At 40.9% G+C, this 19838-nt stretch overlaps 1 long non-coding RNA gene across 1 annotated transcript; it reads left to right on the top strand.

The window, feature by feature from the left end:
- Positions 1-1309: 1309 nt before the first annotated feature.
- LOC148843952 (uncharacterized) lies at positions 1310-2085 on the top strand. Its single transcript, XR_016102857.1, has 2 exons — positions 1310-1763; positions 1873-2085. It is a non-coding gene; the product is annotated as an uncharacterized LOC148843952 (long non-coding RNA).
- Positions 2086-19838: the final 17753 nt, after the last annotated feature.

Genomic DNA, 19838 nt, shown 5'->3' with positions numbered 1-19838 from the left:
CAAGCATGTACTCCTAAGTTCAATGGAGAAGACAATGAAAAATATAGAAAGGGTAGTTTGGACATTAAAAACTTTTAAATAGTTCGTTGATTTTTTTTGAAGTTAATTGACAGAATATTAACGAAAGTGGGTCTTTGTCTAACGCAAAAAAAAGTACAGGGGAACTTTGTCACTGACCCATAGTATAAGGGGGTCTTTGTAATTTACCCTAAATATTTTGGACCGGATTGGTCCAATCCAATATGTCTTGTTGGTTTGTTCAATTTGTGCAAGTTGATTTTGGATTGGATTTGTCCAAAGCCAGTTTATTGACACCCTTAAGTGTAAGGCAATTTTAAGAGATATGGTGGATATGGAGAAAACATTAAGATGGTCATGGACTTGCTGTCAACACCCGGTTTTTGCTTGGTCTGTCGCTTAAGCCTCCAATTCACCCCAAACACCCGATCAGACCCTTTTGACCTCTCCAGAACACCCAAAAACCTAGAAAAACCCATATTTTGCCCCAAGAGCCCTAAGATCCACTATTAAACTTGCCTGATATCTATTTGATGACCTCGATTGACCCCTACTTACACATCACCCATCAGATCAGACACAACCATCAGACCTGGAACATCCTGAAACACCTTCCTCCGAAGTTTCAGCCTTAGATTCCTCATTATTCCTCATTTGTCATTCCATCAAACCAAGATTCCACTTTAAAACATCTATCCGAAGACAAATCAAACCACATCATCAGATCCTAGACGCCCTAAGATGTCCACCTGTGAAATCTCATCTTAGAATACCTTCGTTTGCCCTCCGATTGCATAAAGATTCAATTCCAAGGCTCCAAATTGGATGGATTCCAAATCCGCCTGATCTGGGTTTAGTTGACTCAATCTGACCTTTCCAATCACCTCAAACTGCCTAGAAATCCTGCCTAGTGAAATTTCATCTGAAACTACCTTCGTTTACCCCTTCATCAAACATAGATTTCATTTTGAAGCCTTAGATTAACTTATTCAAACCCTTTCTAGATCTGTCCAATTCGGGCCCAGTCCGGTCAATCTGATCCTTCCAATCAACCTAGAATATCTGAAAACCCCGCCCCATGAAATTTGATTCAAAACTACCCCCATTTGCTCTTTCATCTAAGAAGATTCCATTTCGGTTAATCTCACTGGCCCTCACATGCTCGGTTTGACCTAGACCCGGTTTGACCCGATTCATCCAAAATTACAAAAATACCCCAAGTTCCCAAAATTTATGAAATTGCCCTTATACCCGAGTATTTAACCATGCCTTCATCTCCTTGTTCGAAGGCAGAGGGGGAGCAACGGCGCCTAACTAACCCACTCCCGCTCTACCTCTCTCTCCACTCTCCCTCTTCCTCTTCTTTTCCTCCTCCTTGATTTTCTCCCTTCTCTTCCTCTCTTTTCCGATTAGGAGAAAACATTATCCGTCATCAGCAAGCTCTCTATCCAACGACATTTGAATAGCGGGAAGTTCTTCATTGTGGCAACAGTCAGAGCAATCCTTCATTGTTTTTTCGGTGATTCTTCTCACCATTTTTACGAATCTCTTCGCCCCATTGATGCAGCCATCACTTGAGCTACCATCCATAGACCACAACAGGACAGAGTTTTTCCACTGCGTCGTCCATTGAATTCAGGCCAACATATAACATAGATCAAGATCCGATTACATTCGTTCATAGTTATCATCATTGGGATTATTGTGCTCTGTTCAAGTCGTACTTCAGGCTGAAACCCAAGCTGGTAATTAAGCTCTCTTAGCGTCTCTTCTGTGTTTCATTTTCTTTTATTTTCTTTGTTATCTCATTTCATTTTCTTGTATGGTGTGATGGCTTAATCGGAATCTGAGGAGGTTACCGGAGTTGGTGGCGAAATAGTCATAGAACCAGCCTAATCCTTAATGTTAATCCCGTTTCGTCATTGTGTTATTAGATTTTTATATTGTTCGGTTTTAAAAATTTGACCATTGTAGTGATCCGTTTTGAAAGGGGATTGTCTGTTAATAATTTGAAAGGTTCTGTTATTGATATGTTCTAAAGAAGGATTACTGCTTGTTGAGTTCTCAGTTGGTTTACTTCTGACAATTGAATGGGTGGTTGGGTTTTTCCTCTTAAAGTGAAAGCTACCAAGTTGTTTTTTGTTATTCGACATCAATGATGCTGAGGTCGGAGGAGGACTATTAATAGTAACTCTTTGGTTACAACAAGCAAAATAGATATGGTATAAAAAAAAAGAACAAAATAGGAGGTTGGAAATCTATAATGGCGAGTTTGGGTCACTGGTACAGCATGCTTAATTTGATAGACCAGAAATATTAAAAAAAACACAAAAGATGAAAAATAAATAAATAAAATAATAGTAAAAGTGATTCCAAAAAAATTTACAAATAGTTTTTTATAAGAAAAATAAAAGATAAATAAATAATTAATTAATAAAAAATAAATAATAAAAAATATATAAATGGAACATAAGAACTGATACATCAATTTCCCTTTTGTATTGGCTTGCTTTGGTGCTTGGTTCTTATTATCATGTTGGTTTATGCTTGTTTGTTGGATATACCATGTGGGCCCAACCTATTGGACCCGGGAGACAGGTGCTTAACTCCTTCCCTCTCCCATCCGAGTCTTACCTGGACCGGTTTAGCCAGTGCCTTGGGTCTTGGAGTTATTATCGAACTAAAATATTTTTGATGCCATTCTTGGAGGTCCCATCACCTCCATTTCCATAACTGATGGGTGGCGACTCCATTTTCAGCCCAAGTGGCAAGTGAGCCGGTTTTTTTGATGTTCATAGACTGGAGACTCCACTAGGGAGTTCTTGGACCATAGGTGGGGCCCACATGGTGCCCATTTGGCTTAATTGCTTTTTCTTGTATATACGGATGCTTCTATATTGTTTTTCTTTTATTAGAATAATAATTGCTTGTTTCTTGATGATTAGTAGATATTTGCTTATTGTTTTATTTCTGTGATTTCTTGTTTGTTTGTCCACACTCTTCACACACCATTTGCATTAGATTTTAGCATCCCATTTCCTATTAGCAGGGGGGCAGTAGGTGCTAGGCCATTTGGACCGCACCGATAACCCACAAACTAGCCACTGACCTGAGAAGCCCATTTGTCATGGGTGGAGGTTTGAAGGCTGACAACCTTGTTGGAACCACTAAGTCTAGGTGTCAAGCCCTCCCCTCATGCATCACTGTCCACATGTCAAACTAGTTATTCAAGATATTAGCCACTTCCGCTTTGTTTGCTTGCTTACCCCTTGTGGGGCCCACATAAAAATATAAAAAACAATAAAAAATGAAACAAAAAATAGATAAAATTGTCAAGAGTCCAATAAAAATGGAACAAAAATAGAACAATAGGATAAATTATACATAAATTAAAAAAACATAAATAAAAAACTAGAAAGAAATAAGAAAAAAGAGAAGAAAAAAATTTTGAAATAAGAGGGATAGGAAGGCTAGGCACAATTACACCTAAAAGAAAATCAAAGAAAATAAAAATAAAATAAAAAAAATCTAAAACAACCAACCTCTCCCCCCCCCCCCCCGAAAAAAAAAACTAAAATTCAAATTATTAACAAAAAAAAAACAAAAGAGAAAAAACGTAGAATAAAAGGATAAAAAATTTAATAAAAAAGAGTAGGAAATGTTAGTTAAGCACAAATGCACACAATAGAAATTAAAAATTTAGAAAATTAAAAATAAAAAAATAGAAAAGAGAAAAATAAAAAAAAACACTATGATAATAAAAAAAGAGAAAAAAGAAACCTAAAAAAAAGAGAAAGGGAAAGAAACACACACAACAACCTCCTCTTTCCTTCCCACTCCATTTCTATCTCTAGTTTTTGCTTTGGCACAAGTAAAAGATTCTGTAGAAGAGGAAAAGAGACAACCCAGTTTCGAGATCTGGGTCGTTGCCATTGATGATGTTTGAGTTGTTGGTGCTGTAGCGGTGGGTCGTTTGAAGTAGGGGAGTTAGGGCTCATTGTACTAAGCTTTGCCTCTATGTGCTTCCCCTGCTTTGGTTGAATCAATGGACGATTGGTTAGAGTAGCTAAGCTGGTATGCTTCTCTGGTGGAAAAGTAAGAGGAAGAGCTGGATCGGTTACAAGACGGGGGTTCTTAAGAATTTGCATTTTCAGCGGTGCCCAGGTGGCCATAGTGAGGGCTGGGATCAAATGCTAGAGTCGCCCCCCCTGAACCCTGTTTGTCACCAAGGGTCCATAGAACTGCAGGTGATGATAGGGCCATTCTGCAAAATGCAAGAATTCCAGGTAGTCTGAGGAAAGACTTCCTACCACGCACTCTTGGGATGACCACTGATACATGACTTGGCCCTTGTCTCTTCGACCTACCATTAGTGCATGAAGGCCAAAACCGAGGGAGGTCGATCAGAATCCCAACAACCAGGGCCCCATTTGACAAACCCGAGACACACCTCCAAGACGTCATCTGCTTTACAGAGTTGGTAGAGGATAGCAAGACGAAGATAGCCAAAGTGGAAGGGACAAAGCTATCACAACCACCTAAGAATGAACCCACAAGGACGTTGGAACGACAGAAAGGAGCATATGCGTGCAGGTGACAGGGGACGATGGAAAGGAGTATTATACCATCATCAAGGATCATGAGAGCGACATATCTCCCACAATAAAAAAGCCATCCCTGAGGTATGATTTCTATTTAACGTAACTTGATCGCAGTATGTACCATAAGTTTTTATTTATTTATTTATTTCTGTCATTTCTAAGAAGATATCTATACTTGTTAAGGGAATCATTACATTTTTTTCACTAAAGACTCTATGTAATGTTTCAATTAGCATTATTTCACCACATTACAAATTGACATTGCTACGATCATGCCACCAAGCGGTGGCACAATGGACATAGAGGTACACTGTTCAGACCATATGCCTATGAAAACATAAATACCTAAGGCTTGAGACAAATAACAATTGAACAACCTTAGGAATCAAAAGAAGATGTAGTAGAATATTGCGATGAAGTTAGGATAACCGCAAAGTGCATGACAGACTCCATTGACATAGTTGAAGAACTTTTAGAAGTAATCAACTTAGCAGCCGATGGATTTGACAAAAGACCCTTGTACAAATCCACTAAGTTAACAACCGAGGATAGGGAAAAACTCATTGCACTTCTAAAAGGTAAAGGAGCACCTTATCGCAAAATCTTAGAGCCAAGAGCAAGCCTAACTTGTGTTCTCCTCGCAGAGTTTCAAGATGTATTTGCCTGGTCGTATGACCAGATGCTAGGACTCAATCTTGAACTTGTCCTCCATTCTCCTTGTATAGATCCAAAATTTCAGCCGGTGAAGCAACCACAAAGGATCTTTAAGCCAGAGATAGCACTGAAAGTTAAGGACGAAGTAGAGTGGCTTCTGAAAGTAGGCTTCATCAAGCCCATAGCACACGCCCATTGGTTAGCCAATGTGGACCCGGTGAAGAAGAAGAATGGATAGATAAGGTTAGTGTTTCCCACCCAACTTTATTGCAATAACACAACACCCAGATGCTGACCTCACCTTATCGCAAATGTTGTGTTGACTTTAGGGACCTAAACAAGGCCTGTCCGAAGGATGAATTCACTCTTCCTAATATGGAGGTGTTGATAGATTCGACAGTTGTACATGAACAATTCTCTTTCCTAGATACTTACAGTGGGTACAACCAAATATTCATGGACACTACGAACGCCACATGGCCTTCAAAACGTCCATAGGGAACTTCTACTATAAAATGATGCCCTTCGGATTAAAGAATGTTGGAGCCACGTATCAGAGAGCCATGACTAGTATTTTCCATGACATGATCCACAAGGAAATAAAATGCTATGTGGATGACATAGTTGTCAAAGCCAAGAAGAAAGAGGAGCACTTCAAAGTCTTAAAGAAGATCTTTACCTGATGCAGGGAATTCAAGTTGAGGTTGAATATGCTAAAATGTTCATTGGGAGTACGATCAAGCAAGTTCTTAGGATACAGAGTAGATCAGACTAGGATTCATCCCGATGAAAGCAAGGTTAGAGCCATCTTAGATCTACCGCCACCAGTAAACCAGTCCCAGTTAAAGACATTCCTCAGAAAAGTTTCTTATCTGAGGAGATTTGTTCCCGGCCTCGCAATGCGGCCTTGCCATTGATGAAATTAGTCAAGAAAGCCATCGAGTTCAAATGAACCCAAAAGCATCAAGACACCTTTGAGCGGATGAAGCAAGCACTGGCCAAGGTGCCTATGATGTCACCACCCAAGGACGGGTGAGAATTCAGGATGTACATTGCAAGAGGGACGGAAGCCATAGGGTGCTTGTTGGCACAAGAAGATGAGAGTAAGGTAGAAAGCCCCATTTATTATTCCAGTAGGACCCTCAAGGCAGCAGAGAAGAATTATTCTCACATGGAGCAACAGTGTCTGGCCTTGGTCATTGCCACATAGAAATTATTCTCCCATTTCCAATACACTCGTAAAATGGATGATGCACCTCAATGAATATGAGATAAAGTACACACAACCAAAAGCCATCAAGTGTTAGGTAGCCGCTGATCTACTGGCACCTTTCCATCATTTTATGACTTCCCTATATCAAAGGAAATCCCTGGAGGCATACCCATGGTCCCCCTGGAAAAAAGAAAACAAAGAGTGGATCTTAACCTTCGATAGGAATAGCGCGAGCACTTTGGTCGGCGTTGGAGTGACCCTGATCCCCCCCGGATGGGCAACTTTTGCATATTCATTTAAGCTCCAGTTCCCCTGCTCCCACAATATAGTAGAGTATGAAGCACTAGCCCTTGGACTGATAAAAGCGATTGAAGTCGGCGCAAAGAAGATGAGGGTGATTGGCAATGCAAAATTAGTTATTGGACAGCTTGACGAGAGCATGATGGTAAAATAGCTCACCATCCTACCCTATAGGACCCTGATCCAAAAGCTAATCCGCGACCTAGATGTAGACTTCGAACATCAGAATAGAGCCAAGAATAGGTTCATTGATGCACTAGCTACCTTAGGGTCCAAGATATAGGCCAACCTAGAGCAAATATAGATAATTATCCAAACAGTTGACGGGCAATCAACTCTCGTCCTAAATGACCAGGTGGGAGATGAGGGGCAAATAGCGTCTTGCAATTGGAGATATGGGGTGATACAAAACTAAAAGGCGAGACCATAGGGACACATGACATTAGGTTGATCGCAAAATTCCAGTTGGTGCATGGTGTGCTATATCATTGAGAATCAGATGACGTGAGGACAATGTGCTTAGGCAAGCAAGAAGCAGAGGCAGTGTTGGACAAAATTCAAAAAGCCACTTGTGGAGATATCACGAGTTCCCTATTCCATAAACTACAATGGCTGGGATATTATTGACCTACGATGAAGTGGAACTCCACTATAATGCAAAGAGAGTGTGATAAATGTGTCCCACAAACAAAGAACAAGGAATGCTTAGTGGTCTGCGATGAGGACTGGAGGAGGATGTACATAGAATACCTGTAGAAGAACACACTCCCCATTGACATCTATTTGCAGAGAAAGCTACTGTCCAAAATCAAGAGGTTTTACATCCAAGGCAGGGTGCTATATAGGAAATCATACACGGGCAAGCCTTTACAATGCTTAGCCGGTGAGGAAATTGACGATATATTAGAGACAACCCATAGTTATGAACCTACAACTCATCAATGCCAGCTTTCCCTACACAACCACATCCTCCACCTTGGTTTTTATTGGCCAACTATGATGGAAGACACGCAGTGGCATGTGTGCTGGTGCCACAAGTTTCACAAGCCTGCCAATGACCTGCACCTAGTTATCACGCCCTAGCCCTTTCACACTTGGGGGGTAGACCTCATAGGAAAGATACACCCACCCTCTAGGGGGTACTGCTTCATCATTTTCGCAATAAATCACTTCACTAAGTGGGTAGAAGTCGTTCCCTTACGACGAATCTGTACCACCAACATAGCGAACTTCTTGAGACAAAACATTGTCCACGGATTTGGGGTACCAATGTGGATATTGACTGATAACGACTTGTCCATCAAGAATCAAGAGGTCCATGATCTTTTAGGCAATACGGGGCAAGATTAGGAACATCTACAACATACTACCCCCTAGGCAATGGTCAGGTGGAAGCCACAAACAAGACATTGTTAAGGATACTGAGCAAAGTGGTAGCCGATAATCAAAGGGATTGGGTAGAAAAACTATCGGAGATGTTGTGGGCTTATCACACATCAATTAGGAAACATGGGCAACGCCTTACTCCCTAGTCTACGGCGAAGATGCAGTACTGCCAGTAGAAATCAAAGTTGTATCCGCTAGGATAGCCTTTGTAATGGGTAAGAAGGTCAGACCAGAAGATCTGGATAACCTACTCGCATACAACCTCGAGGTAGTAGATGAAGTTAGAGACTGAGCTATGAAAAAACAAAATAAATACAAATAGGCCCTAGCAACCAATTTCAACAGACACTTATGGCCTAGAAACTTTATAGAAGGGGATAAAGTATTGAAGACGGTTCTCAACATCAGGCAAGGCAAATCTACAGGAAAGTTCACAACCAACATGGGAGGGACCCAACTTGATAAAGGAAGCCCACAGTTTGGGTTATTATGTAGTCAAAACTGTAGATATAGGTGACGATGATGAAACCATAAATGGTTACTGGTTGAAACCTTACTTTGATTAGTCATATTTCTTTGTAATCATACAAATATGCATTTTTTTTTCTGTGATGAATTTCTTTTACATTTTCTTCTGACGTGGGATACGGTTTCATATTATGACATTGATGCGGATATTCTCTTTCTTTTAAGAATGTATACACTTGCTTATATATCTTGTTTCTTACTCTCTCAAAGCCCTAGACACCCCAGGCACCAAAGTAAGCCCTCACACCCTGGGCACCTTTAGAAAGCCCTGGACACCTTGGGCATCTCAATAAGCCCTGATACCCTAGGCATCCATACAAAGCCCTGAACACCCTAGGCAATCTACCACCTTGGGCACCCTTACAAAGCCCTGGACACCTTGGGCATCTTAGTAAGCCCCAGCACCCCAAGCACCCATACAAAGCCCTGGACATCCCAGGCACCCCGGGCACACATACAAAGCCCTGGACACCTCGAGCATCTAAGTAAGCCCCAACACCCTAGGCACACAAAGCCTTGGACACCCCAAGCACCTAAGTAAGCCTTGGAACCCTAGACACACATACAAAGCCCTGGACACCTTGGGCATCTAAGTAAGCCCCGACACCCTAGGCACACAAAGCCTCAGACACCCCAGGCACCTAAGTAAGCCCTGGCACCCTGGTCACACATACAAAGCCTCAGACACCCTAGGCATCTAAGTAAGCCTGGCACCCTAGGCACACATGCAAAGCCCTAGACACCTCGGGCACCTAATTAAGCCCCGACACCCCAGGCATAGACAAAGCCCTAGCAACCCCAGGCATAGACAAAGCCCTGGCAACCCCAGGCACAGATAAAACCCTAGTAATCCTAGACATAGACAAAAATTTTGATAATTGCAATGAGGGGCTTCACTGGCTAATCGCAATAAACTAACGAAAATAATCCCCATCTTGTTTCTACATCAACAATAAAGCTTCACTAGCAGACAACAATTTACTCCAAACATAATGAAAGGTCAATCCATGCTACTCACTTAAATCATAACCGAGTCCAATTCGCAATAAGACTAGAATGATACAAAAGATTGGAGTGACCCCTGCACAAGGAGGGCACACATGAAAAATCATTTAGGGAGGGTTCCGTCAACAAAGCACATGAATTCCCCCACCCCTTGGCAAACTCAGGGAGACCAAATTCTCCCACGAAACATTGATAATGATATGCCACTTGTGCTATTGCCCACAATAGACTTAGCATAATTCATCAACAATTCATGATAAAGCGGTAGTCCATGCCACTCAGTGAAATTTGTTAAACTCACAAATCATTACTACATCTCTATAAGGCATTGGCCACTTCCTAATAACCATGAAGAATAGAAATAAACAACACGATTGATGGTCAACAGACTGAGAACCAAGGAAAATCTTCACACAATGTAAAAATACAGTTGAATTTTGTACAGTAATATCAAAATCATAAAACACTTGGGGCGACATGAGAATTGTCTACTACACTACAAAATGCGATAGTCACTCAGACCACTTTTCCCGGATCACGGATATGGTTTCTAGCACATGGATAGTCTCCTCGAATTTCTTTAGACTCTTTAGCTTCGCCTTATAATCATCCAGAACCCGTTCCTGTCGCGCACATTCTTCCCTCAAACACTTGAGCTAATCTGTGACCCTAGCGATGCCTGCCTCAATGATTTTATGGTACGCGCGAACATCTCTCATAGAACGAAACAAGTAATTCTGAGGTATGTCCCGGCTGGCCTACGAAATGGCATGCGCTAATACCACAACCTGTTGCTCCACCTAGGTCATGAAGAAACCCATCGGTGAAAAGGCTCGACACGCTACCAACCAGCAGATAAATTCAGCCCACGATAAATCTTCCGACGGATGATGCATCACCTTGGGATGTAGACTTCCTTCTTGTAGCCAACCCACGTGAATCGGAGTTGACGTGAACTCGAAAATTGCGCTAGAAATGCTATACTACAGGCCTTGTTCCTGAACTAGCATTGGCTCCACTACGGGGAAGTGCAACAATAGAATACTTTGATGATCACAATATTCCAATAACTCCTGTGGGATCTCGAGCAGTTCCTCCTCGAACAACAACTACTTGGTGGGAAACGTATGCCAAGATCTACATGTTGGATTTTAATCTCATAAGAGATTAAATCCAATGGGTTTGATTGGTCAATTACATGAGAAATTGCACATGTACACTTGGTTGAAAAATCAATTTTTCTCTTACAAAAAAAAAAAAAACCCAGTTTTGAATTTGTCCCACATTGGATAATTACAAGGTTTGTTTTCAGTATTTCAATAGGAGCTGATTTACACTCCTTAGAATTAGTAGAGGAGAGTATGGGGATTCGATACCACACAACGCGCGCACATGCGTGTGCGCGGGTGTGTGTGGCGCAATGAGGCGCACTTTGCGCGCACCCGCGTGGCTCGCGATGGGCGGCTCAGGTTTTGGTGCGTTGATGACCGTTGATGAGATCAACGGTCACGATTCGGGTGTGATCAAGAGCCACAATTCAAAGTTAACTGTTAACAACTTTTTAAACAGTCACAATGGTTGAAATTGTGACTGTTCAAAGTGCCTTCTCTAAACCAGCACCTACCTTTTCCTCATACCTCTTTACAAGTTATTTAAGGAGCCTGAATCAAACTTCAAAACACACAATTTTGAAATTCACTATCTCTCTCTCTCTCAGTCCGGTCAGCTACAGTCTCAGAGAAAGTTTCTTTGGAGATTCTACAACTTTGCTGGTTGCAGATTCTCGCCCAAGACTCTGTTGTATCCTGGGAACGAATTTGCCTGTAACCCAACAGCAAACTCAGTAAAACTGAGTGGGGGCAAATAACGTTCTAAAGACAGTGTTTTCAGACGTGCCTCAGAGTTTCTCCTCCTAAGTTACAGTGACCCCATCTTCCCCAACACTACTTCCTCGTCCTTTGAGCGACGCTCCGCCTCACCCAAAGAGTCGTTTGTCCCCATTTGCACAGAAGCATCCTTGGTGATGCCACAAGTCATAATAGGAGAGTGAGGCTTAACTAGAACCGCATCCTCCACACTAGGGGGCTGCATCGCCCTTAACTCCTCAGTTAATCGCCTAAAGAAGGGAGTGTCTGACACTCCAACTGGTTGTCCATCGAAGGGTACCTACAATGCAACCAGAAACAAATAAGTCAGGTCAATGGCACTAACTATAGGACAAATGCTGAATAGTTAGTAAAACACAACCACAATCTACCTCCTTACCGGCGGGTATGACATCCTCGTCGGGTTGTGTTTCATCTCGATCAACCTGCCTCAAAACAAAGCACTATTTTTTTGTCGATTAGTTCTCACACTATATACCCGTGGTGATAATAACAAATTCAAATTTGTAGCATGTGCTTAAGTACTCACCAAACTCGCTTCAGCAGAATAAGCGACCGAAGCCTCTGCCACGTGCTCCGGAGATACCATCCGAACCTTTGCACCCACATGGATGCTATCACTCTCTGCCGACTGCAAAAAGGACAGGACACTGTTAGACAGTGTATGCCCTTACTTCAATTGGCTTGATGTACATTATGACAATTATTGTAAATGAATAAAGTACATATTTGATTCATTTTATTATGGTGCGTTTCTGTGTAATACCCTCAAACTGGACACTAATGAGGCTCGTTTTAGTTTAGAATCTTTACAGCCATTAGATAGATCTAGGGAGATTTATCCTGCCAAGGCTGACATTGATGTTCCACCAAGTTGGTCGGGGTGGCTTATCTTAGCTACTAGTGTGAGACCTAAGGTACATGCAATGTGGGTTTTCATGAAACCTTGAACTAGACCAAATTCTAGTGTGACTTGCACTTTGAAGACAGATGGGAAAAACTGGAATGTTACACCTGACCCCTAGACTCGATTATGGTATTGTACTATGTGTCGGATTGGGTTGTCTTTGATAGGGTTCCACGCCATACAAAGAAAGCCAAGTTAGCTAGCATATTAAAGGGTAAGTGAGCTATGTGACTTAATGGGCCTAAAGCCCATTTTGAACTAGGCTTAAGTCAGTTAATTAAAATGGGGCAAAATCTGATTTATAACTTGATCAGGATTAGCGGAAGGATAAGATAAGTCTTATCCATTTAAGAATCCAGACCCAAATATCATATTTGAATAAATAAACTATCTCCGAATTGGATTAGGAGGCTGATCTAAAGAAGGCTATAAATAGGGGGCGAATTCCTCAGTTTATACACACTTAGTAACCCACAGAATTCTCCCCAGTTCTTTCCGCCCCAACCCAATTCGATTTCCACCTATGGAGCTGATCAAGAAAGGTTCTTGATATTGTTTCTTGTTGGAAGAAACAATTAAATGTCGTGCTCACCAGCTCTTGTTCGATTCTTGTTGAAGAATTCAGGTTCTTGTTGAAGAACCATCCTGCTGATCCCGGTTCACCATACATTGTGTCATCTTCATTGGAAGTGGGTTTTAGTCTTCTCTTTGGGCATGAACACCTATGTTGGGAGTTACTATTACTTCGTATCATGTATATCCCTTCCTTTTTTGTTTCAGATTTGGTTTGGTTTTGTTTCAAGAATGAACATTGAAAATGTAGTTTTATAAATTAGAGAATACGATTCCCGGATGGGAGAGAAAGAAATTTTTAAAATCTTGCCCAACCTTCCTATAGGGTTCGGCCATCCATATGATGGATCTTCTATCTCTTCGGAGGTATCAGAGCTAGGTTCAAGTCTTGAACCAAATTATATCATATCTGGTTCTGCGCAAATAGGCAGAAGACGTTCTACTTGATTTGCGCAGTTAGTAGTTTTTCTGGGAATTGGTTTCTAGAGTTTGGGTGAATGATCTAAAAAATAAATCTTTATTTATTCTGTTATATTTATGGAATTGTTCTATGGATGTTTCTTGAATTGTTGGGCGGCATGTGTGATGGAGATTGAATCTTTCCGGTGCCAAGATTTGTGCACCTTGCTACTTCTATTCTATTTAAACAAATTGTATGGGATTCAATGTGATGTAATAGTAGAAAGATCAGTTTTTTTCTATTTTATTTCATTTGGAGATTGTTGGAGTGTGTGATAGAGGAGAAGAAGAGTTCGCGGAAAGAAGTTATGCAATCTACGATTTACAGTTTTCGATTTTGCAATTTGCGATTAATTTTTCTTTACAGGTTTGCAGGATGTCCAAGATTATCATATTACAACCCTATGATTTTGTTTTCTTGATAATTATGATTATCTTGATTTAATTTATTTTATAGATTATTATTCCTGAATTAAATCTTGAATTGGACACCGGAACTTGGGCCAATTTGCATCAGTTTGGTCCAAGCTAATTGGTTCGAATTCTTGGTTCAATGGGGTTAGTTTTCTAACCCAAATTCGATTTTGTCTAGAGGGTTGATGGCCTACTTCAAGTTTTTATTCGGCCCACCTTTGTAAAACCCAGTTTTTATTTGACACTTGTAGGACATAAACACCAGTTTCGTAGAGGCACATTAAATCTGTGCTGGAAATGACATCGAAAGAACCACCTTCACCCCATGACACAGGTACGGGAGGCCACAAACCCCTCCCACCATCAATGGCCATGACTGCCTCCCTCTCCATCAACAACGAAGTAGTGTTGACTTGCCTAACGAAGTTAGCGAAGGAGTCGGGATTTCCCTGACCAGCGGCCATGGAAGTAGACGGGACGGGCATGAAAAGACGGAAAAAGGAAGGAAAAGAGATCTTCCGAAGCAACTCAATGATCAACCGATTATGTAGAAACAATACCACGAGCTGAAGAAGGAACAAATGTGATCCCTCTTCCTCATTTTTTTATAAGCGAGCTCTCAATTCAATACGCGTAGAACATTAAACGGTGTCGAAAAAGATGATAAGACATCACGCAATACCTGAAACGACGCTTAGCGGAAAAGAAAGCATAAAAAATTACCTACACACCCTTTCAAAAGCGGGACCAATGATGCACATTTAATTCTAATGAATTGCCATGACAGTAACCGCCACCGGACCATATTGGATACCGAGTTCGCCACACGTGCTACTATCATGCAATAATTTCGAAGCAACGATCGCGCGGCTCTACCATCAATAGTCACCATGTGGCCATTTCCAACGGACCTGTCAGTCTCTATCAACCATAGGGCATCGATAGAAATTAAAACATCTGTATTTAACTAGGGATGGAAACAAAAAAACCGACTCTGCAGACACAATGTGAAACTTCCTCTTGCAACACGTTGCGATCCCCTCCCTCGTAGAGATCCCAGTCTGAGAAAGACCGGCGACGTAGCCATTGTACAGAAACCAGATAGAGAAGCTAAAGTACACGAAGAAAGTAAGGAGCAATGGCACCTCGGTTAGCCGTCCACTATACCTATACCCAGGGCGACAATGTAGATGAACCAGGGATTGGGAGTAAACATTACCCAAATTAGTATCAAATAACTACACACCACAGGTATCACCACCGGCGTGGACGATTAAACCCAATTGCAGTTTCATGCAATCCATTCCCAGAAGCACAAAACAATGTAAAAATAACAAAACAGTAAATTAAGTACACTAGGATGAAGAGAAGTCCATTGATTTCATTCAAAACAAATCAATTAATTTACATACTGCAAACAAAATACAATATTTTCAAAGCAGTCCACTCATCATGTATTTCTTCTATGTTCCCAAGCAGAGGTTCCCGAAATCCATATGCTGTAAGCTCACCTATTTCTGCCTCGCACTCTGCCACCATGTGGCGTTGTCGAACATACTACGCCTTGAGATCCGTGAGACTCTTTCCTGCTGTGGCTAGTCTTGCTTCTGCTGCCTCCTCACGATGGTGCATATCCACTAGAGACCACCCGTAAACTAATGGTGATTCCCCAAGACCCACCTTCCTTAAAACGTGCACTAGTCGAGTGACACGTTCCTCGATCTATGTGACATGAAAACCAACCACGGAGAACAGTAACAACAAAGGACATAGTGGGCCACCGTGGAGTCAATAAAGCATCACCCGCCGAATCGTGACATCACCGATGCCACATAGGATTAGTTATAATGTGCAAAAGGTAGTAGAACACGTCTTATTAGGAATCTCTAGGATAAGGAAAGCTAATCCTTGAGAAAATTCTCATGAGACACGTGACGAAACTTGAATAGCGTGGCCAATAATTAACAATGAATCAAATATTCCATTCCTCGATATGGAGCGAAGATCCTCATCTCCTAGCTTTCACGATCTTGGGATTTTGTTTATAAATAGAGGGTCCTCCTAATGATAGAAATCATCCGATCCTGAGCATTTGTTACTTTCTAAAGACCTTCACTTCCCTTTATCCTCGAGGCCTCTCTTTGATTTCAAAAAGACCACCTCCCAACCTAGCCTTACACCCATCTAACGTAAAGCATATCAATACATTAAATTTAAGGTGCAAATAAATATAAATACATGAGACATTTTTATGAAGATCTGCCATCAAAGATCCCCTTAACATTTCTCCATCCAAGAGCATGAATGTTGTGCTATCTGTGTGCTAATATGCTTTTGTTTTTTCTGGAGCTTTGCATGACATGGCTTTTGAACTGTCTTTGAGCCAGATGGTAGGACTGTTTGGCCTAGAAACTGTTAGACAGTGTATGCCCTTAGCTCCAATTAGAATAATGTACATTATAACATTTATTTTAAATGAATGAAGTACATATTTGATTCATGTTATTATGGTGTGTTTCTGTGTAATACCCTTAAATTAGACACATATGAGATTCGTGTTAATTTAGAATATTCATAGTCATTGGATAAATCTAGGGAGATTTATGATGAGACTAAAAAGAACCCTATTTTTATCCCCTAATATTCCTCCTTTCTTCCTCTTTCATTAATTTGGCACTTAGATGGACTCATTACTCTTGTATTTCGATTCAGGGCAAGCGAGAAGGCAATTGGAAGAAAACAAGGCAAATCAGGTGATTTTGCACAATTTCGGCAATAGTCAGTAATCTGGGAATAACTCTCAATTCCGGACTCCGATTTGGACAATTCAAGAGGCATTAGAAAGATGAAAGAAAGGCCCACAACTCTTATGTTTTGGTTTTTGACAGATTCGGTCCGCATCGAGTACAAAACTGGGCCTGAATTTGGAGCAAGTTCATAGCCAGACCCATTTCACAACTAAAGCCCAATTCGCAGAAGAGCCTTGTAGAATCCCAAGAAGATAAGACAGCCCAACTCGAATTCAAGTGCCTAGAGTCCTACTTCGAATGTAACCTCTAGGGAGAGAGTCTTATTAGATCTAAATTTTGAATGTAATCCTATAAAGAAAAGAAGGTTGGGATTAGATCACTAAATAAGAGATAGGATAGGATTAATTCAAAGCAGATCAGGACTCCCTGATTTTAGGCTGATCTTGTAGAAGGAGTTGGAAAATAGCCCTCTCCTTTATCTATATAAAGAGGGGGGTGGACCAGCTCTAGAATCATCAATCCAACAATTCATCAATCAATCCAAGGATCCAAGAGATCATCAAGCAACTTCAGCCACCAAGAGGAGCAGTTCGGCCTACTAAGAAGTAGAGCATGGAGGGATTGAAAATCATGACCAGCTAAGCTTTTCTTTTCTGGTTCAAGGGGGAGGTTCAATTGTGTCATTGTGATATTCTGTATTTAATTTAAGATCTTGCTTTTTAATTCAAGTATTCATTGGTTCTTGTGCATATTTTCATTAGATGTTAATGTTAATTAGTTTGACAAATTAATTAGTGTTGATTTTCCTACTGCTATCCATGGTTTGGTGATCCGTAATTGTCACGAATAGTGGTACAAATAGCAATTAGGTTAATATCTTTCTGGGTCAATTGTTCTCAATTATTGTTATTTTGGTTTAACTGTTTTCACGCTTAATTCTATCACTAGTTAATATGGAACGCTATCGTACCCAGTCGATTAGTGATAAGTGTTGATCAAATGCTGGGTTTCATCAGCTGATTTAGGAAAACACAAGGTTTATTATGGCTATCCTAATAAATCTAAAATTAAATGCTTGAATTGCAAGACGACCAAAGTCTACCTATGATCAATGGCCAATTGATTAACCCGAACCCTTGAACCAAAATTCGGTAAGACTGATTTTCTCTTGTTTGATATTGCTATTGCTTTCTTGTTCCTTTAATTTTAGTTATTTTATTTTTCCACTCAATTATATTATTCATTCGGCTGAGAGATTATTGTTTAGCTCCCTATGGGATTCGATCTAGTACCACTTTTACTGCAAAAATTTTTATTGTGGGACTAGCACTAATTTTGAGGGCTTCGACAACCCGTCAAAATTTTGGAACCGCTGCAAGGGAGCAATTTTAATTTCTTAGCTATTACCTTCTATTTGTGTTAACCTTCTTGTTTTATGACTCGTGCTTCTGAACGAGGCGAACTAGAGTACAACCCCGAAATTGATAATACTACCCGTTGTTTAAGGAAGGTGGCGAAGCAAATGAAGGACCATTCACCTAAAAGGGTGAATTCAAATTTCGACCTACCAACTTGTGATCAACCCATCTTCGAAGAGGAAGAAAGGATGGCTGATAGAGAAAGAACATTAAGGGAGTTGGCTGCACCGATCATGAACCAACAACCCCTATGCATAACATATCCCACTCTCGAGGTAGCTTTCGAACTAAAATCTGGTTTAATCCAATTACTTCCTATTTTTCATGGCTCTCTAGGTGAGGACCCTCATAAACATCTAAAGGAATTCCATGTTGTCTGTTCAAGCATGAAACCGCAAGGTATGACCGAGGACCAGGTAAAATTAATAGCTTTTCCAATTACTTTATGAGATAAATGCAAAGGATTGGTTATATATTCTTCCTCCCGGTTCAATACGTAGATGGGATGAGATGAACAGAATATTTTTAGATAAATATTTTCCTGCATCCCGAGCTGCGAACATTAGGAAAGAAATTTGTGGAGTTCGACAGTTTGGTGGTGAGACACTATGAATATTGGGAAAGATTTAAACAACTTGTTGCTAACTATCCATACCACCAAATACCCGAATTGAAGGGATAGGATATCCATCACATGGACGCCCAAAGATTGCGGATTAAGGGGCGAATTTCAAATTTTTTTTTCTCCCTTCAAGTGGGAATCAAATTCCCTATTTAGAAAATCATATTTTCAAGGATCATTCTTGAACCATAAATTGAACCAGATCTGAACCAAAAGAAGTAGGGAGAGATAATACCTGATATAGAGAAGTAGTATCTCCCAATGGAGGTGTTCACGCCCAAGGAAGGATCTAAAATCTGCTCCCACTGAAGATGGCGCAGTGCAGGGTGAGCAGAATCAGCAGTGTTCTTCCAAAAGAACATGACCCTTCGCAAGAATCAACTAGACGACTTGTGAATACAACTCCCACCAATCTTTTCTCCAAAAGATTGGTATCAAGATCAAATCTTGATTTCTCCCAAGAACTGGAGATCGAACTGCTGTAGGTTGCGACTGCAGGAAGGAGGCGGCAAGAGAGTATTTGCAGGGTGCAGAATTCTCTCTTCTTGTAATCTCAGCTCTGAAGACAAGGATCTCTGGATTGCATGTCATGTCTAAAGGCTGCCGCCCCCTCCTCCTTTTATAGACTTAAAAGGGATCAGCTCCTAATCCCATTAGGAGTTGCTAACCCAAATCATATTTGGATTAGAAGTCCCTTTATGTGATAAAGGATAACCCTTATCTTATCTGTAGATTAGATTAGCCATCTCCTAATCTAATTAGGAGGTTTCTAGATCTAAATCACTTTCTAAGTGGATAGGGTCTGGGCCCAATCCTATAAGCTGATCCATCTCAGAATTCGCCCCTTAAGTGACTAATCAAATTAGCCTAGTTCAAAATGGGCTTAAGGCCCATTAAGGTTATGTATTCATTTAGCCACATGGGTTCAGTCCAGCCTTTGTTACAAGGCCTGGCCGAATACAATGTTATGGACAGTGCACCCCCTGAAATCCATCAGATGGGCTCTATGGGCCCAACACTTACCCTAAGTGGTCCCTGGGCCAAGCCACCTTATAACACCTAGGGACTGTGGGCAGATGCAAGATTAGCCCATCAGGTATTATC

This window comes from Nelumbo lutea, chromosome 8, assembly GCF_056320005.1.
Source record: "Nelumbo lutea isolate HS-2025 chromosome 8, American lotus-T2T, whole genome shotgun sequence".
NCBI lineage: Eukaryota > Viridiplantae > Streptophyta > Magnoliopsida > Proteales > Nelumbonaceae > Nelumbo > Nelumbo lutea.
The sequence above is the reverse complement of the archived record's forward strand: the minus strand, read 5'-3'. Positions and strand labels throughout refer to the sequence as shown.